The sequence below is a fragment of the Acomys minous genome (assembly GCF_964271855.1).
Source record: "Acomys minous genome assembly, chromosome: 12".
Taxonomy (NCBI): Eukaryota; Metazoa; Chordata; class Mammalia; order Rodentia; family Muridae; genus Acomys; species Acomys minous.
The window spans coordinates 57987610-58006888 of record NC_140493.1 but is presented as its reverse complement, the minus strand read 5'-3'; the positions used below and the strand labels follow the sequence as shown (position 1 = coordinate 58006888).

Genomic DNA, 19279 nt, shown 5'->3' with positions numbered 1-19279 from the left:
GCTTGGCCCTGGATGGTAGCCAGGTCTACATGTTAGAAGCTGGCTCGAAGCTTTGTCTTCACAGTGTACCGAGTCTCTAGGCCCGTAGTTTCAGCTGGTTCATCTGAGACCAGGAAAGAGAACGTCTCTCCTGTTGCTGGCATGCTACTATGAGACTTGCACTTGTTAACCAGGATGGGTGTTTTATTGATACACTTATCAGTCAGAGGTCTCTTTTGTGCTGAATAGAGTGTCTGTGGCATGTGTCAGAGCATGCTGAAGAAAATAAAGCATAATCTAGTTAATATAGGAATATGTGCTCTTTGAACAAATTCATCTGGTATGATGCAGCCTACCTGGAATGCAGTTGCTTTGTAGAATTTGTTCACCTCATAGTTAAATCTTCATGACTTGTCCATCTTCAAATTACCTAATTTATTAGATCAGTACCAATTTTTCTCATCTACAGACTAAATACTAAAATAAATTAATACTTTAGGAATTTCATAGTAAATTTTAGCAACGTGCAGTTTAATATTGTAATATTTAGGTTCACAACCGAATACCTAATCAATGAAACGTTTAACTGGAATCTCCACAAAAAAATATTTTACTAAAAGACAATTTCCTATTCAGAGATTCCTACTTTTTATTAGAGTATATTGACACATCACTCAATGTAACTGTTAGACAATCTACTTACATTCTACGTCTCTGATTTTCACTTAGTAATAATATGATAATGATTTTATCTTTTGGCTGTGTTTTGTGTATCTTAACATTATAAAAATGGAGTGTTCTATCACATAGGGTGAACAGTAGATAAAATACCAGAGCTTTATGTATGCGTGTGAAACTTTGTGCCGTTTAACATGTACAGAGTGGTGATGGTTTCCCTACCATATAGAGGCATGTAAAGAAACAGCTGGAAATTTCATGAGGTAGATCAGTAAGTAAAGGACTTGCTATCAAGCATGATGACCAGCATTCAGTCCATGAAATCCACATGGTAGAAACATTAAACTGGCTCTTACAAGCTCTCCTCTGACTTTCATACATGGATGGTGTGTGTGTGTGTGTGTGTGTGTGTGTGTGTGTGTGTGTGTGTGTGTTCATGTGTGTATGGGCAGACACACAGTAAATAGTTTTTAAGAGAAGGCAAGTGTCAAGATTATTTCTAAGAGCTAACATGAAGTTAAGACTATCAGTTGGCAGTGAAATGTTTAGTAAATGACCAACTAGTTGCTGTTTTCTCATCTCCATCACCTTTATGTTTTCTGCTTTTAGTCTCCTTGGTCCACTCTGCTTCATCCACAGCCATTTTTCTGCTCTACATCAGACATATGTCTAACTTGAAATGTTTACACCTGAACATTCTTACCTGTCATGTCCTTTTCCCCTAAACCACCTTAATGTCTGAGGTCCTTTATTGAAAATTTGCCTTCTTAGAGAGAACTTTGCTGACCATACTGTGCAATATCTCATCACGCTCTAGGCATTTCATTTCCTTCTGGCTCACTTCATGTTTGTCTGCTCAGCACTCATCTCTACGTCACTGTGCGTTTACATGCTCATTGCCACAAGCTCTTTACCACGAAACTGTACATTTTATAAAACCTTTCATGAGACTTTTGGATCCACCTGTTTTACCTGCTGCTGTGTCCTTGGTACCTACGCATGTACCAAGTAGTAGTAGATGCTAAATATTTATGACACACCAATCTGCAATGTATTCTAGACAATTGAATATACAAAGCCACTTATATTCATGATGCCAAGCACTGCTTTTTGTCTTGTTTTATCACTATATTGACTGAAGTATTTCTTAACATATGACTTTTGTCATCAGTTGATGAAGGTAATGAACATAGTAGCAAACCATTCATTACATATTGAAATAAAATTTCTCTCATGTGTATTACAATATTTAAAATTTAATAGAAACGTTTTGTTTTGCCTCAATAAAACAATTCCTAATAATTATTACTTCTAAAGTAAATTCACAGTTTGATACCAACAAGGTTTCCTCTCTACCGAGTCATTTAAGTTACAATTATTCTTTTTATATCTCAAATCCATTGACTTTATTAAAACTAAGTAAAGGGTTACAAAAAGTATAATTTAACATTTTAGATCTTGAGATCCATAAAAAACAACTCAAACCATATCAAATTCCCATATTTAAAAATGTTAACAACTTCACTGGGCACAGTGGCACATTCCTTTAATCTCAGAACTCTGGGAGGCAGAGGCAGGCAGATCTCTGTGAGTTCGAGGCCAACCTGGTCTACAAGCAAGTCCAGGACAGCCAGGGCTACACAGAGAAACCGTTTCTCAAAACCAAAAACAAAACAAAAAAGCAAAAACAAAAAAAAAATCTAACAACTTATATAATATGTTGGAGAAATCAAGAAAATGCATGCTAAAATAACCCCAATTCCTGAGGTGGCATAGGTTCTTGTTATGTTCATGGTCTGTGTTCCTGACAAGCTCTGATTACTTTTTTTTTTTCTTCTTTTTTTTAATCTATACTAGAAGTTACATGGGAAGACCAGCAGGGAAAGGCGAATGGTACAATAAGTGATGACAAACCATTGCCGACACAGAAACACCAGGCTGAGACAGGTTTGTCAGGGTTTGGAAACCACATGAAAGCATGAGACTATAAACATTGCATTTCATGCTTTTTAAACGCGTGTGTCCTTGTGCCTCATTTTCTCCTTTGATGTGGCCTTTACAGTGTGTGGACCCCATGTAGATTACAGTGATAAATGCTTAGCCATGATTTGTGTATTAAATTAACATCATATCTTTAAAGAAAACCCAATTTAAAGGAAAAATGGCAACGTAAGCACAAGTGAGTGTCTGCTCGGTGTATTCGATGGATCCTCGGTGGAGAACTGCCCACTTTTCTAAACAGGACTGAAGAAAGCTCAGTATAGATATTAAAGTTTGTCTTTTTATGCCTTCTTCTTATTAATCTATACATGCTAAGAGATAACTCTACCGTGATTTATTTACAACTTTGGGGGTCAAAATTGCTGGCTATTACACGAAGGAAAAGGGATGACATTATGAATTCAATTAAGTGTCTCTTCAAACCATTGATTTTACCAGTGATTTGAAATACTTTGTTTTCCTTCTCTTTTTTTTGCAAAAGTTGGATTAACTACATAGCAAATCCCCACCCCAACCTCCCCATATGTTAGGAGGAATAAAAGAAAGAAATTAAAGTTGTAGAGATCAATTCAATAATCAGTGCTACTTTTAATTTGTAATTAAAGAAATGAGTGTACAATGAAATTTTAACCAATTTAAAATAGTTGAAGTTTTTACTAGTTATATTATTTTAAAATGCTCTCTGTAGGACCAATGACACTATATTCTTATGTATTGATTTTTTCTCACAGCTTAAAAACATATAGTTTAAATATATCAAGGTATAAATCAAAATAGTTTAGCTGCAAGTATTTCATCTATTACAATGCCAACATTAAGGCTAACAACAAATTATCTGAGTGCACAGGAGAGACAAAGCAATGGCCCTTTGCAGTCTGTGTCTGGCAACACACACAAGTTAAAAAGTAGTTGCCATACCTACTGAACTGTCACCACTATGACAAGCGCTATTAAGGAGAATAAAGTGCCTGGAGAAAGCTTATTACATAATGAGTATAGAGTGCCAGGAAAGATGGCAAAGCTAAATGGCAGTGTAATGCAATTAATTCATTTTACTACTTAAAATATATTTATTAGAACTGCAAATATAAATCTTATACTTATCGTGTCTTAAACTGAGGAGTCAGTTGATTTGAAAATAGTAATTATCTTATATATTTAAAGAGATTTAAACATAAATAAAATATAAAATTAATTTACATTCTGATTTATTTAATAAAAAATACCCCGTAAAAGCATCTCTCAAGCTAAAGATGTAGTCCAGTAGCAGAGCTCCTGCTTGTTGAAGGAGATTCTGTGCTAGACCTCTACCTCTATAAACAAGCTAACTGATTGATTCATTGTCCTTACAATATTGCATAATATGGACTATCCTTGGCCATAAACTATTATTTGACGTCATACCTGATACATATGTTTGCAGCCAAATAAACCTATATTCCTATATCAAAATCACAAGGAAATGCAGTGTTTGGCTAAAATAATATGAATCTTACAAACAAAATTTCAGAGAGTAATTTAAATATTTTTAGTTTATTTGCATATATGTGAGTATATATCTATACATATATGTGTGTGTACATATGCATAAGTAAATGTGTATGTTTATACATAAACATGTGTAACCACATACATCCTTTAATTAAACCAAACTTAACTTTTACAGTAGAGGAATTAGTGAGTACTTCATGTCATAATAATGATTTAAAATTTATGTTTTGGTAATTGTGAGCTTTTCTGTATAGTCTGAGAACTGGTTGTCTAAATCCAAACACTGAAATGAAGGTATTATTTATGCAGTGTCCTAGACAAAGAGAGTAAATGTTGAATACTTATATAACGTGATTTTTGTGTAGTTTTAAAAGACATGGAGGATATAAAGAGGGTATTTATAAATGTGGGGCCTTATATTGGGAATAAAGTTAATTTACCATTTGATAAGTCATAACTTTTGAACAGCATGTTTTAATACTGAGCCTTATGGAAGACGTGCTGGCAGTAGTTTATCTTTAGGTCGGTCTGTGATATCAATGGTCTGTAGGGAAAACAAGTGCTCAGCACATGGCTGTAGTAACTGCAATTAAGAGATCACCTTTCATGAATTATTGAAATTCCTTATCCAACATTGTGGAAAAAGTGGCATTAGAGAAGGTCTCTGGGAGTGTGAACCTACCAAAGATGGAAAGTTCTTGGCATATCAGGAATATATATTGGTCTTTTCAATGGCCTTTCTGGGAAAATATATACAAGAATTATATATAAAGGTTGGGAATTTTGCCATGTTTAGGAACTACATCAACAATAAGTGTAATAAATATTTTAGGATTAAATTACTAATTTGCATGATATTGATTAGAGAATGAAATAAAGCTTTGAGTTCATTGGGAATAGCACCTGCTGTTTATTGAAACCGTAAGGCTTCTGAAGTAAGCTGTCTTACGGATCGTCAGAGTGGAGTGGTTTCCTTCACTCTCTGGGCTGACGGCAGCTCCAGAACTGGGGGTCCCTGGGAGTGTGACCACATGAGTACAGACTATAAAGACCTGGATAGTCTTAATGCGCACAGTTTACTGCGTAGTCATTTTAGCCCTTATTAAGCATATGCATTAGATTAGGTGTAGGCTATAAATTTAATGAAGGGTTTTTTTGTTTGTTTGCTTGTTTTGTTTTGTTTTTAAGCTCAGAAACTGAGCCGCAGCATATGCTAGGCAAGGCCTAGACCTAAATATTGTTAATATAAATGAAAGATATGTAATCATGGATAATAAGTAGTTTATTTCTTATTAGCAATCTTACTTTACACAGAATGCTATGATCAGTACAAATACAATGAGTGCTATTAAATATTGAAAAAAATGTTAAATTGTTGGGTTTATATTTGTTTTTTGAGTTTATCTGCACTTAACTGAATAGAAATGTCTTCTGAGAAAAAGCATGAAACTATGTAAAACAGTTTAATTTCATACTGTGTTTGCCTCATAGGATATGTGCTGAGAAAGCTAGTTGCTGGACTTTTTTACATTTGTAAAAGCTTGGGAGTACCGTAGGTTCAAAGATTCTCACGTGAGAAAGTCATGGAAAAGGAATGTTGGGTTGAAATCATTCAGAATGTGTGAAACAAGCACGTTGATGATGTCTAATGTGTTTTATGATTAATTAATACTATCCATAGAAGGCTACTAGTCATAATTTGTCATTTTCTATGTGTTAAATGTGACATATAAGATACATATACTTTATAATATATAGAATATGAACTTTTAAAAATGGCCTACTTCTATGATAATTGCTCTGAAACCTCGTCAGTACTCTTAGTTTGCTATGTCTTATCTGAAAATCAGTCTGTGGGCTTTTTCCTGCCTCATTTTTATTTTATTTTATTTTATGATGTTATAAATTGTTTCTCAGTCACGTCAGTGAGCCCCACTGTACCCTGAAGTACCATATATAACTTTTGTGACTTAGTCCTTTTTAGTGTGAGCACTTAGACCTTACTTTACTGTGAATGTTGTGGAAGGCCTACTTTAGCCTCTGTTATCTGAGTGGGTTTTTTCCAATATAATTATTTCCATATCATAATATTTATGAGAGTTCCAACTAAGGTGAAGGTAGAGATTTTTCTGTGATTTACCATTGAAATTATACTTTATAATTGTATCTATATGTAGTCATTTACTATATTTAATTTTATACATATATTTTTATTGGGTAATTTTTACCCTTTATTTTCTTTTATTCTTGAATAACTTGAGATTTCTTAAAAGAATATACAATTTATTTTCTCTAAGGCATAATTGTAACTTAGTCTTCTGATGTGGTGTTTTTGTCCACTAAATCTAGGAAGATTAATCAGGATTCTATTTTAGTTACTTTTCCATATTTTCTGATTATTTATGGATTCTGATAGAATACATTCATTTGTTCTTCATAGAGAAAATTTGTGTAAGGCAAATTAATGTTTAATAAGATACAAATTAACAGGTGGGCTTTAGGTTTAAGTATTATTAGCGCACATAGAAATAAATACAGCCATCACATGACCCTTAAGGGAGTAGCGTCAGGACCTCCCACTGATCGCAGAATCCAGTAAGCTTCCGCTCACTCGTCACTAAGGCCATCCTGCTGGAGTGTGTGCTCAGTCGGGCTTCTTCTGGAAAGATCCATCTTCTTACAGTTGACGTTGCAAATCTCTAAACTAAGAAACTCACATACCGTTGTTAGCTTTATTCCCTAAAACACCTTCATGTTCCTGTTCCATTGTGTTGGAAACATTTTAATGTGATGTTTGTCCCTGCAGGAACTCTGAGAGAGCATGTGCAGGGCTGCTGACAGCGGTGCTGAGAACAAGTGCTCCTTGTGAGCGGTGACAAGTGAAGTGTCATTAGTTCTTACACGAGTGTCAAGTAAACGCTAACGGCGCTGGTGAAAAGTGCAGATTCCACCGGCTGCTCTTTAAAGTCGTTTGATATAAATTATGATTTCGGTTTTACTTAGAGATGTGTGTTCAGTAAAAATACAAGAATACAAAAGTTAAATAACTTAAAGAGAAACATTTTGATTTACTCAAAATTTTGCATAGCAGCAGTGATTGTGTTTGTTTTCAACATCTTATTATTTATACCAAATATAGTTAATGATAGTAATATATAGTGGGATTTTTTTACTTTAAAAATGAAAACTCAGATGGTTTTGAGTATGTATGTGTTATTTTATATTTCCTTTGAGTTAGACTCAATCCTTTTTCAGATTTACAGATTGGTAATTCTGCACATTTAAAAATGGTTTTTGAAAGATAATTTTACAGTGATGAACTAGTGCTTAGGAGTTTTTATAATTTTTTTTAAATTTTGTTGTGACTTGTGAAACTATTTTATTTCATGTGCTGTACTGAATAGAAAAGGCAACAGGCATTACCTTCATAAGATCTTTGTATTTGCTAAGTCTAAAACAAAAATCTAGCCCCAACTGGCAGAAGTGAGCGCTTACAATAGGGGTACGTTTGGCTATCTGTGATCCCTTTTAACTGATTGTGGTTAAATTAACACCATGGTTTGCTGGTATTAGAAGGAGTGAGGCAACTGGTTGTTTCCTGAAAGAGGAGTTCCCTGTTCATGGCACCGAGAAGTATTATATTTGCATCATGGTAATGACCAAATGAAAGTTAGGGAAATGGGAAATTTGGAGTGGATACTTTTTAAAGAATTTCTCACATGTATACAAATTAAATTTTCTTATAGCCGCCATTTCCTTCTCCCAACTTCATTTGGCAGGGATCAATAACTCATTAAATTGACTGGAGCATGGGAGCCTACACTTAACACATAGCTTCTTTAAGGCTCAGTGGAGTCCGCTCTTCAGTACAACACCATGTACAAAAGTGTGTGTGTGTGTGTGTGTGTGTGTGTGTGTGTGTGTGTGTGTGTGTGTACAGTTTATTAGTTTGACATAGACATGATTGCTGAAGTGTGATTAAATGTGAGTTGTGATTTTAAGTGTTTCTTTTTAAACAAGACTGTTGAAATATGTACTACATAATATAACTGGCCACAGGGAGGGCCAGGCGACCTTCAACAAAGCTGGCACAACTGTGCTTATACGTGGAGGGTTGTTATTTGCTCTCTGAGTCTATCTGGTATAGTTATGTTGTATATATACTCTTCTGACCTGCTTATCACTATATCGTAGTTACATAAACAATGAAAGTGACTTAATGGGCACTTCTTGTCAGTAGTGAGACTGTGGTCAAGGCATATCCTTTTAAATTCCTTTAAGAATAATACAAAATTTGTATAGTTTAGGTTTTACAAAATGGTTGTCTCTAAGAATGTAGATCCTGAGCTATCACCTATAAAATTGAAAGCATCCTGGGTTATTTGGCCATTTGTGGTGTGAGGTGTTTGTTTTGCTTTGTTTAAGGGTGCTTATAACCGAATGCCCAGTTCAGGTCGCGTGAGGAGGATTGGGTCTTTGCTTTCTTCCTTGTTTGACTTTTTATCTCACATGTTGTTGGGTCATATAGCATTTAGTAGAAATTAGCTTAGTGATCCGGGAAATGTTTACTCAATTGCTGATCTGGCCACTGCATTTGTTTTGTGACTTTGGGTAAGTTCACTTGAACTCTCTTTGCTTCCACTATTTACTAAGACAATGAGTAAAATTGAAGGCAAATTGTCATTGAAAAAGCAGCAAGTAATATGAAGACCATATAAATTAATCCAGTGTACAGGAAAACACCTGGAAAAGAAGGAAGCTTAATAAATTGCAATTCATGTTTTCTGCTAAATAAATTAAAATGTTCTCTTAGAGATGTGTGTCTTACCAATTAACCTTTAACATGTTATGAAACTATTTTAGCGTGGTGCTAAATGTTTATCTACAAAAAATGCAATATAGAAGAAGAAGAAGAATCAGAATACAGTGTGGGCCTATGTTACTACTATATCTAATATGTTATGTGATCTTCTTCACAGTATGGGTGAAATGGGAATGCAACAGGAAATATGCTTATAGCTCTCTGATACACATGGCTACGTCTCACAAGGCTACAATATGTTTTTCTCCTGCTCAATCACATGAGGGGCCAAGAGTTTGAAATGCAACTGTGAGGAATGTCTTATTTTCATATGTGAAAATATGCCTACACGATAAAAGCAACATTACTACATATCAAAATTTATCATTGCTTTTCTAGTTATTTTAGCTTTCATCTTTTTCTAAGGCATCTTCATACTTTTCTTGTAATAGAAAGATTTCGTTTTCTTGCCACCCATGAAAGGAAACATTTGTTCTAAGAATTAATTACCTCAGGATTTAGAGTTCTAATATATTTGTATCCCAACATGCTTTTGTTCCTTCGTAAATCACTCAAAAACCTGTAATTCACATGCTCCAAAACTGGACGTGGTATTTGAGAGTTTCGTGTGTCGGATTCTGGAGTATTGATTTCAGCAGGAGATGGTGATTCTGTTATAATATTTCCCTGTGTCGACTGGGCTAACATTCCCTCACCAAGGGATAGAGAGAGTATCTTTGAAAGCTTAGTTTAACTGGCTTAGTTTCCTTGATTTCAAATTACTATATAACCCAATACATTTCGACCTCTCAAATAGTAATTAGGAAAGTATTTCCCAAGGCATGCCATATCCATTCTAGTCAATAGGGATTTGCAAGGGTAAATGATTAAAAAGATTGTACTAACAATCTGTAATATGATATCTGTAACAATTTTTAATAAGTAGTTATTATAAAGGAATATGATAAAAATTTGTCAAAAATAAATGACAATTTTAATTTTCAGTAATAAACTACCTTACATTTTATCTACTGTTCTTATATTCACAATTAACTAGGGTGAGGTGACTTAATGAGGTATTGGCCTGATTATTATTTTCTGATTAAATGGAGAAACATAGTTTGGGTGGGACAAGCTCTTTTAACTGATGACTCAATTAAATTCTTTCTTCAGATACTTAAGCATTGAAAACATTTTTGCAGGCGTTATTTTAACTCAATAATGCACTGAGAAAATGTGGACATACAAACAATACTGGTTTTACTAATGGCGTTTTTCTTTAGTATCTGTATTCAAGATTGGCTGTACCTTTTAAGATCCTCTTCTGTACACTAACTGTATTTTTCTCGTTCTGCTAACCTAATACTTAAATGCATCGCCATCAGTTCTCACAATTTTTTTTTATGCTGTTCCTTTGACTGTGTCTTCCCTACAACTCTGCACAGGATTCCTCTCAAAATGATTTGGGGCTCTTTCCTTCAGAGTCACCTTTATCTTTTGAGTCCATCCACTCATACCCATCTCCTTTGTCTGTGTCTGTTCCTTAAACGCTGTGACTACCGAAGAAGTGGAGCCCACCAGGAAAAGATACACAGGTCTGTCTCTTCTACTAATTTTATTTGTTTTTCTTTCCATGTGATCTGACTTCTCCTAGAAACATTTTACCTTTTTTTACTCATTTCATAACTCTTCACTTTTCTAATATATGAAATATTTAAAATTTTCAGGTGTTTTAAGTGTTTATATATCAATTTTTTACAGCAGCTGCTCCAGTTTGATGGATAGAAATAAAATAATGAATTTCACATAATGTGTATATGTCGTCTTTCAATAACTATTAAAAACAATCAGAGATCCAAGATACATATATGTGTAAATGTATGTATGTAAATATTTATTGTAGATTAAGTTAATTATAAATAAATACAAGTATAAATAAAATATAAAGTCACCTAGATTAAATTAATAATTTACTCCCAAATATTTTTTAATAACTTGATTCATTCCATTTTTACATAACTTGAAAAAAGCATTTTAGTTATATAATGACTTCAGCATTATTCTAGAAAAGGAGGATACCAAAGACTTAATTTATGCCCTGAAGAAGTTTATGAAAATATTTATTTATTCCTATTATTTAGTAATTAATAGATGAGGGTTACTGCTATGTTAGTGTGCCAGTATGGATGGCTTGCAGTCTTTTCACTAAAGTTACAAATTCAAATAAAATCTGTTTTAAACAAATACACATGGAGGGATTCATGGAAGAACTGAAACTTGAATATTTATTAAACACAAGTTAATAACAAGTGCTCTTTGATACTTGCTGTTCTAGGTGTTGGAAACATCAAGGCAAACAAAGCATCTGCATATTCTTGCAGCTATTTTCAGGGCTTGCCTAACAAAGGTGATAACTGTAGGTACAGTTAATATGTGGGAATCACAAAAAATGAAATAATCATGTCTATCACGCGAACTCTGCTGCCCCATAATTGGCCACGTCCCCTGAATGAGGAGGCCTGGTGGCACTCAGAGGAAGGATAGCAGGCTACCAAGAAGAGACTTGATACCCTATGAGCATATACAGGGGGAGGAGGTCCCCCTCAGTCACAGTCATAGGGGAGGGGAGTAGGGGAAAAATGGGAGGGAGGGAGGAATGGGAGGATACAAGGGATGGGATAACAATTTCGATGCAATATGAATAAATTAATAAAATATATTTTAAAAAAGAAAATAGATTCAAACATACTTATGGTAGTTAGTTAAAAATTAGAAAATGTTGGTTATTTCTATAGAGAACTTTTCAAATGGATGTGGAAACAAGACATCAGTGTGATCAAAGGCTTTAGGCAGTGTTACATGGAAATTAGTAGCCAGTCAGAACTCACAGAAGCATGTTAAGAAACAGAATCACCAATTTGGAAGATGTTTAAAAGAACAGTCTAGAGTGACATCAATACAGTAATTCAGCAGTTAGGAGACAATGACGATCAAAATGAACAATATAAATAAAATACATGAAAAGCGAATTTAAAGACTTGGGACCTTCAAATTATTGAATAGGCTTTATTGATGCAGGAAGGGGTCATAAGTAATATCATTAAATCAGGTTATTTGTCACGTGCTTGTACATATTACAGGAAAATACGGGTTGTATATCCTTCCGCAGAAAATGAGTTTATTGTCTAGAGGTGTTAAGTAAAAGGCTCATTTGGATTATCCAAATATAAAGCATTAGTAACAATTAGATGTATGAAACTGAAATTTAAAAATATATCTGTACTGGGGTCTTAGAAAGTGATGCCACTGGGAGATATGAATGCCAGATGAGAAACAGTCAAAGAACAACTATTCAGAAATCACTAAGGCTTGTTTATACTTAAGGAGCAAATGAAAGAGTGCGAACATGTCATAGCAGTTGGGGAGGGAAATATGCTTTAATTCTAGAACTTTATATAGATGATTGAAGTCACTGAGGTGCTACAATGGCTAAAAGCAATGGGTTGAAATTTGCTTCGGACTTGAAAGAACATAAAAGAGATTTACATGGGATTAGAAAAGTAAGCATAGAGAAGCAAAAATGCAGGCCTAGAAAGACAAGGTACCTCTCTGGGACTGAGAGATGCAGGGGAGGAGTGGAGAGGCAAGCTCTGCATAACTTGGTATCAAAGTGTTTCTGAGATAGTTAGTTCTGAAGGGTCAGTCTTCCATTCTGTGTAAGAGTGGAAATGGACCTTCTGTTAAGAAGCTGAGGCCGGATGTGACTGGATGAGCTGTGGTGGGTAGGGAGGGGGCTCCCCTTTTCTGAGGAATAGGGCAGGGTGGAAGAGGGAGGGTGCTACCACCAGGATGTAAAGTGAGTAAATAAATAAAATAATTAATATTATTGTAAAAAAAATAAGCTTAGGCCATGCTGCATGTAAATGAAAAGGAGTCAGAGTCAACAGAGGAAAGCTAAGAATGTCTCTAATCAAAACAGAAAGATTTAGAGATCAAAGGTCATGATTTTTAAGACCTAACAGATAGGGGATTTTTCAGAAGAAAATAAGTACTTGGTAAATTAAATACACTATCTAATTCTGTAGAGAAGGAAATTAAGCTACTCTATGGAAGAAAATGCAGAGATTGCATGTAGAGATTATCAAAGGATTTTTTGTTGTTGTCATAATGTCCAAAGGGTAGAAGTAATGTGCTTGAAAGAGCTCAGAGGTTTTGAAAAAGAGAGGATTGATAATGAAGGCAACGCTTGTGTAAGAAGAAATGGTGCCGAGTATGCACCTGCTTGGGAAGAGTTTAAAGCAAGGAGGTGGGGAGCCAGAAATGTTATACATACTCAGAATTCTCAAAAATTACATTTTTAAAATTTATGGAGAAAAATGTTTTATTGGCTTCTGATATTATTATGAAACATGTTTTGTTATTAAGTAATTTAATCTGAAATCTTTCTGGGTGTAACTTTAACACTGATGGGGTGACAGATCCACAACCCTGAAGACTGGCCTCCGGCTTTCTGTTGCAGTGATAGTGCTACAAATGCGGGTGTGGTCTGTCCCAACAGCATCTTTCTACAAACTTAGATACTCAGGGAGAAGTAAACTTAGTGCATTCTGTCCAAAGCCATGGAGGAAAGATGGATCAACAGAAGAGCCGAGAAGAGGGTCAGATAGAGGAGACACTGTTAGTAAGTTCTGTGGGTAGCAGTTCAAGGTGGATGTCAGCTGCAGATAAAAGTGAGATGTGCTATCTCTTTTCCAAAGCTGTCTGGAGTATTAACTAGTAAAAGGCTAGTAACTTTACTAGGCTAGACTCACAACTCCAAAGATGTTGCAGTTCCTTTATCTTTATCACTGTAACCTATTAATAGTTCAACTCAAAATATGTGGAAGCATTCTTTCTGTTATATAGAATTGTTTTTATTATAGATATATTACTGTTATTACTTAGTATTTATATTTAATATTGTTTTATTATATACTTATTTTACATAATGCATATATTACATATATATATATATATGTAAAACACCTATATTAGTTTGTGGCCACTAACATAGGATATAATTGTTATATAAGCCTCGGCATCACAGCTTCAATATCTGCACTCCTGAGCTTTATTTCTGAAACAATGTATCTGAATGGGAGCAAACAGCAGCACTGAAATCAGATAGATGCCATTGTAGTCCACTTGCCGGGAAGGGGATGTTAGCCTGGCTTCCAAGCACTGCTTAGTTTTGGCTATAAACTCCAGCTAGCTTAAAGGACCAATTATATTTGGGAGGCGAGGTTCCTGCGGGTTGAACTAATGAGCGCACACATCCTGAGCACATGCTATACATACACACTGTTCTACAACCCCAACAGATTGTTATGTTTTCATAAGAAAATTAAACCTTATCTCTGAAAAATATCACCCTCTTAAAAACTACAGTGAAGGAAATGAGAGAGAACTGACTACAGCGTGCCTGCTGTAAACATGTTAGCAAATCAAGTGAAAACACACAGCATATTGAGGAAACACATTTGCTAGGTTAGAGAATGTATTGAGAGCTTTGAGGCCTAATTTACTTGTAAAACATTAATAAAAAAAAGTGACGTTTATGTACAGATATTACTTTAAATAAGAAATTCAAGATTAAGTAAATATAAGAAAAACTGTTAAATCATAATCCAATAAATGAAATATCAAAGTAAGAATAGTATGAAAGTAATAAATGGTAGATATTAGTATGATCAATATCAATCTAGAATTAAAAAATAATCTTTTTTTTTTGCCGGGGGGAGGGGGGCGAGTCTCTTGAGATGGTTTAGCGGATGTAGGCACTGCCGCCAAGCCAGGTGATTCAAATTCAATCCCCAGGACCCACATGATGAGAGCACCAACCCTGATAACTTGAGTCTGGCTTCCACACACACCATAGCTTTCACATGCCCTCCCTACCCCTGCCAAGAAACAAAAGAATATAATTTTTTAAAAGAAAAAAACTCATTGTATTTTACCTGCTTAAACTTAAATTCACATATAATAGTTTCACTAAGATATATTTGTAGCATGAAATTTATATCACTGTAATAAGGCGTTCCTTGAGTAACTTACATGTGCAACCTTAAATTTGTTGTTTAAGTAATAGGCATTGTATAGTTATAGAAACGCTATCACTTTTGTAATTTAAAAGAAATTAAAAGTAAAGGACTTTTCATAAAGGACTTGTTACAATTTTTCCATAATATTCCATTAAAAATGGTGTTTCTCATTAATTACCATTTAACCCTAATTATGCAAAAGCTTGTTTTTTTCAGAACATTACATATTGTTCACTAGTTTTGTGTTTATTATTATCAAACTCATATGTTTTGCATTACGGTTTTGACACAATTTAACACATCAGTAATCTCCAACTAAATAGCAAGTGAGGTGTTTGAATAATGGCCATTCCCATGATTGTATAAAATAGAAAACTTTAATAGTTGACACCCTCAAGTTATCACTATAATTTTTGTCTGTAACTCTGAAAAAATATACTAACTCGAATTTTTATTATATTTTACATTTTAATCAGTTCTTTTAAAGAACAATAATATCAGTACTGTCTTATTCCCCATTGGTTGTCATTAGAGACCTATTGGTATAGGGGTAAAAATGATGTAGGTATGTCTATGTGTTTGGATGCTCACATGTGCACTTTCATTGAACAGAAGAATAAAAATAATGACCAAGAAAGATGAGAAACTTTCCATTTCAAAACTTAATCCCAATAAAACAGGATAAAGCACCATCATAGAAAAGGAAAAAAGCAAGACTAGGAACAATCCACTTTCTCATATTGGAGAAATTTGGGTCTTGGTGTAACTAAATGGTCGAGCCCTTGCCCAGCAGTGTGTGGGTCTTGGGGTTTTATCTCTACTACATAAAAAGAGGATAATAATCACGAGGTTAGAGGGAATTTTGTCATGAAATTCTAGCAGATGTCCAAAATACAACATTAGTAAAATGATGAGTTCCGTAAACTATTTAAAGCTTCCTATATTACTGTATTACTATAGAGCAAAACTATGCATTTATCAATTCTAGAAGTTATCAATTCCAGATTTAATATCTTAATAATGATAGTACATTATTGATAGTACATCCAGTAATACAGGAATAAAAATGTAAGGAAGTCTTAACAATTCCTTTTAAGTAGCCATAGCTAACTGGTGAGTAAGTTATGTTGCATTAAAATTACTCCCTAATTATCATAATGGCATATTAAATTTATAATGCAACATAAGTTGCCCACGTAATGGGGAGATTACTAATAAAATTCTTAATCTAGGGCTATCAGATTTCACATCCTGAAATTCATTTTCTTTTAGAGAACTTTTACCACATTCGTCCCTCTAGATGCTGTGGATGGCATGGTAGGAAAAGCCCACAGGCCTCTGTCGTAGGTCATTTTGACCAGATAAGTACCCAAGCCATTTGAGGAATTTCCACTGAATAGACAGAGCCCCCTGACCCCCCGCCCCCAGGACCCATCCTTAACCTTTCAAAACATCTGTGACAAGTTCCAGATCATGCAGAGGATGATATGAGGAAAAAGGCACTAGAGGGTTGAGAGAGGAGAATAAGAGGGATTTAGAGATTGTTAGTGGAGACCGTCTCCATCTACTTTGATGCTTTGTGTAGGTTCCTCAGTGTGACTTGTATTCCCATGGGAACTCCTCGAAGGCTCAGTGGCATCCAGCTGAGGTTATTGCCCTGATGGCTAGTCATCTAACCCCAGCTAGGTTTTCTCATGATTACTATTCATTCTTTTATTTGTGGGCCATTCCTTTGGTTTCTGGAGTAGTGTTAGAACTGCATGGCATTTTTTTTTTTGTTTGAATTCCACTTTGTGAAGTGTACACTTAGACACCAGGAATATAATATATAAACTATTTTGGGTTTTTTTTCCTGTGTATGTTGTGAATCAAATTGAGAGTCTGAACCCCTAAACTTCTCCACTCTGCTTCTTTCCTCTATTTACAATATTTCTGCATAAATGTTACTAATTTTAGCCCAGTGCATGACCCAAGCATATGATTAGTTTTTAGGGGGTCACCATGTGCATTTGGAAAGAAATTATTACGGTACTGGTAGCATCACATTTAGGCTTTACTACCACTTAATTTAGTGATGTACTCTTAATTTAAGTAGCAAATATTGCTTATTCTCTGCAAGTTTTCACAATTCAAACCCTTACATTTATTTTATTTTACTTGCCTTTTGTTTGAGATAGTATTATCATTATTAATTTAAATTATGATTTAAATCCATGATTAATATAATTTAATTTTATTTAATAAAGGCTCATAACAGTCTTAAAATGTTAAAATGAAAACTATAAAGGAAACAAATACGAGCAATAATCATGTTACAGTAATTAATTTTGGGGAAATTATTTGGGGGTTTTTGTTTTCATTTGTTATATAATACAGCTCAACATTAACATTGTTAACAAGTCTAAGACTTGGAGTAATCAAACACTTGCCTATGCTGTGTGTTAGTCACCTGCCCTGTTGCATCAAAAGAGACAAAAAAGAAACATAAATTTACTGTATCCCGTTTCTTTTTGTAAGATGAGCAGAGATGGAGCTGAAAACACATTACAGGAGGCTGGAGCGGGAGGGTTCTGCGGTCCGGTTCACTGGGAGCTCTGATGTGAGAGCCTGTCTCTAACAAAACAAGAGAAAACCTAGCTGTAGTCAATCCACCTGTTGTCCTATTGTTCCTCGTCTATATAATCTTTCTAGCATTAAGATAATACAAGTATGTTGATCCTGCCGATCCACGAACAAGGTAAATCCCTCCATCTTCTGATGTCATCTTCAATCTCTTTCCTCAGAGGTTTAAAGTTTTTTTTTTTTCGAATAAGTCCTTCACCTGCTTGGTTAGAGTTACTCCTAGATATTTTATATTGTTTGTGGCTATCGTGGAGGGAGTAGTTTTCCTAATTTCTTCCTCTGCCTGTTTGTCATTTGTATACAGGAAAGCTACTGACTTGTTTGAGTTTATTTTGTATCCTGCCAATTTGCTGAAGGTGTTTATCAGCTGTAGGAGTTCTCTGGTGGAATTTTGGGGGTCACTTATGTACACTATCATATCATCCGCAGGCTAGTGTGAGACTGTGTCAAAAACCAAGATGACATTTTGTGGTTGTCTTCTATCCTCCACATGTGTGTGTTTACCCACACTCATGTAATTATGCATACACATGAATGCACACACAGAATTATAAACACATACATATATTGATCATGATAATGAATGCATGTTTTTCTGGTTTATTATTCACGATAGCATACTTTTAAATAATGATTTAAGAACATACGTCTACTCATTAAAAAGAAGGTTGGAGCCAGGTGGTGGTGGCGCATGCCTTTAATCCCAGCATTTGGGAGGCAGAGGCAGGTGGATATCTGTGAGTTTGAGGTCAGCTTGGTCTACAAAAAGCGAGTCCAGGACAGCCAAGGCTACACAGACAAACTCTGTCTCAAAAAACTAAAAAAAAAAAGTTTGGACAGAGACATCCAACATGAGTGAACCATGGTACTCATAAAAGACAAGGGTTCTAATGAAAATCTCACTGTCAACCATGAGTTACTTCCCTACAAGTTACAATCAAAAGAAACAACAAAGAAACCTAGGCAAGGCTATCCTTATTGCCCTTGGCTGCCCACCAGAGGTAGGTGGAAAAATCTCTTGCTTAAGACATCATGCACTTGAATTGCAGAACTTAGAGAAATGAATCTGGAGCTGACCAGAACTCCATAGGTGACTTTTTAAAGACACGAAATTGGTAGGGAGTTGTGTTGCAGAAGGGTTGTGTGGAATTGGAGTGATGGAATCAGGAATAGATTTATTAAGAGTACATGTACACATGTATGGAATTTTCAACATTAGAAACAGTTCTTAAGTGTTGTCTGTAAAACAGTGTGGTTTGTACGATGGCAATCACCTCATAAAAAAAAAAAGATAATACAACTATGCAGTCCATTCTTTGTCCCGCCAATTTGTCTTGAGTCTTACTGTTTTTCATTCCAAGAAGGTGAAGGAGAAAAGGCTACATTCATTTGGATAAAACAAAAATGTTGTTTCTGGATTATTTTTCTTTGATTGAGCAAAAGGCCAGCAAAGAAAGTTATTTGCTGGTGGGGAATTCTTTACCAGCAGCTCTTCCTCTCTACGAACACTTCTCACAAGTTACAGCATCCGTGGTATGGCCCCATTTATCCCACAGTTTATTCCACACAATTTCCAAGCTACTAGTTACAGCGTTATGGACTCAAGCATGTTAATTAATGTGATTCA

The 19279-nt window shown here is 34.9% G+C and overlaps 1 protein-coding gene across 43 annotated transcripts in view; it reads left to right on the top strand.

Annotated features, from left to right (window-relative positions):
• The window catches only part of RIMS2 (regulating synaptic membrane exocytosis 2), a 458924-nt gene that overhangs the window by 309116 nt on the left and 130529 nt on the right, over positions 1 to 19279 (top strand). The window lies entirely within an intron of this gene.